At 28.8% G+C, this 2,373-nt stretch overlaps 1 non-coding gene across 1 annotated transcript; it reads right to left on the bottom strand.

Annotated features, from left to right (window-relative positions):
- Positions 1 to 720: 720 nt before the first annotated feature.
- On the bottom strand, positions 721 to 792 carry TRNAR-UCU (transfer RNA arginine (anticodon UCU)). The gene has a single exon. It is a non-coding gene; the product is annotated as a tRNA-Arg (tRNA).
- Between the last annotated feature and the right edge of the window lie 1,581 nt (positions 793 to 2,373).

Genomic DNA, 2,373 nt, shown 5'->3' with positions numbered 1-2,373 from the left:
TGTTTCAGCTTATATTCCTACGAATGTAATTTCCATTACAGATGGCCAAATATTCTTATCGGCCGATCTATTCAATGCTGGAATAAGACCCGCTATTAATGTTGGTATTTCAGTTTCCAGAGTTGGATCGGCGGCTCAAATCAAAGCCATGAAACAAGTAGCTGGTAAATTAAAATTGGAATTAGCACAATTCGCAGAATTAGAAGCTTTTGCACAATTCGCTTCTGATCTAGATAAAGCTACTCAAAATCAATTAGCAAGAGGTCAACGATTGCGCGAGTTGCTTAAACAATCCCAATCAGCTCCTCTTACTGTGGAAGAACAGATAGTAACTATTTATACCGGAACGAATGGTTATCTTGATTCATTAGAAATTGGACAGGTAAGGAAATTTCTTGTTGAGTTACGTGCTTACTTAAAGACGAATAAACCTCAATTCAAAGAAATCATATCTTCTACCAAGACATTCACTGGGGAAGCAGAAGCCCTTTTAAAGGACGCTATTAAAGAACAGATGGAACTCTTTTTATTCCAGGAACAAGTAGAAAAAAATTGATGAATCATTAAATAATTTTGTAATTCAATTTTCCAATTTTTATAATTAGTATCTTTTAATATGTTTTTATTTCATTTGAATATTATATATAATGAATTCGAATCAAAATGTAATAAATCAAAAAAAATAGAAGGACAAGGTTGAAATTAGATATGCAAACAACTTGCGTCCAATAGGATTTGAACCTATACCTAAGGTTTAGAAGACCTCTGTCCTATCCATTAGACAATGGACGCTTCTATTTTATATTTGATTCTTTAACCTTTTTAACTAAACCTTATTAAAAAGATTAAAGAATCAAACAAATATAAAGAATTCTAGAAATTATAAAAATAAAATAAATCAAATATTTAGAATAAAAGAAAAAAAAAATAAAAAAGAAAAATCAATTGAATATAATTGAATATATATAACTAAAACTAAATTAAGAAATGAAAATGAAGAATTGACAAATTCTTTAAGAATTCTAGATTCATTCTCGAAGAAAAAAGATAGATTTAAATAGAATAAAATAGAAGCGGGTAGCGGGAATCGAACCCGCATCGTTAGCTTGGAAGGCTAAGGGTTATAGTCGACGTTGATTCATCATTTTGATTTAACGTCTCTAATTCAAAACTGAACGTGAAACTTTTGTTTCATTCGGCTCCTTTACGGAATGAAGAGATGGACAATAAAAAAAATTGACCCATAACATCTATGTCAGCCTTTTTGTATGAATAGGTTTCAAATATCTTGCTTTTTAGATGATCCCTCTAGAAGAGCAATATTCTAACAATCTATGTTTTTTTTCTAGTTACTTCGTTCTCTATTTCTATTTCAGAAAATCTTTAGGAAAAGAAGAAAATTTCCGTCGAGCTAAAAAAATGTCGATGTCTCTAGTAAACTAAAAGAATCGTTTAATAGCTATTTTGCTTCAATTTTTACTATGCAAAAAAATGGAAGATTTAGTTACGATTAGAAAGAAACTTTGTATATTTCTCTCCATAGATCCTTTAGTAATACTCAAAAAATTCGGATTATAGATCCAATTCCAAAAACTTATGTTTCATAATTTTAAAACTCAATTTGTCAAATTCGATTTGATTCTTCTTGTATACAAATTACAATAATGTATATTATACCGCAAATAATTCATCGAGGGGTATAAAGGAGTCCCTTTAAGTAAAAAATAAAGTTTTTGATCGGCATATGAATCAAATGGGGGATCCCTTAACTTTTGGGGGGTCCTTGAAACGAATCGCACTTTTACCACTAAACTATACCCGCTACAATATCATTATTGTATCTTTTGTTGAACAAAGCAATCAGACAAAATAAAGAAATGGGAGGCATAATATTCTAATAAGTCGAGTATTGACATGTTTCATTAGAGAATCTTCTAATGAAATTTGAAAAACGGGATAATTTTCATTTTTTTATTTTGCTGAAGGTTATATATATATACAATTTACGTTACCAGAAAAAAGAGAGGGAGTAAGAAAAGAGAACATTTTTATATTATCTTATTTTGGTTTTATCTCATAGGAATCTATCCGTATCTCTTATTTTTTTTTTAATTACAAATATTTTTACAAATATTTTTTTTTCGAATAAAATATATTCAAATAAAGAATTTTTCTTCAATATTCATGGGAATAAAAGAAAAAGAGCCCGACTAGGTACTGGCCGGGCTCATTGGCTGTATAAAAAGAAAAAAAGAAAACTAAAATATATAGAATAATAAAAAAAAGATAGATAAGATAAAAAAGAATAAAAAAAAAGCAAGTCTCTTTTTTTTTTAAGCTCCCTTTTTGTTCTTCTTGTTTATGTGATATAAC

Source organism: Vigna unguiculata, unplaced genomic scaffold (assembly GCF_037176805.1).
Source record: "Vigna unguiculata cultivar grain cowpea cultivar isolate G323 ecotype 2 unplaced genomic scaffold, ASM3717680v1 ptg000483l, whole genome shotgun sequence".
NCBI classification, from domain to species: Eukaryota; Viridiplantae; Streptophyta; class Magnoliopsida; order Fabales; family Fabaceae; genus Vigna; species Vigna unguiculata.
Note: the sequence above shows the minus strand (reverse complement) of the source record. Positions and strands in the feature narration are given on the sequence as shown.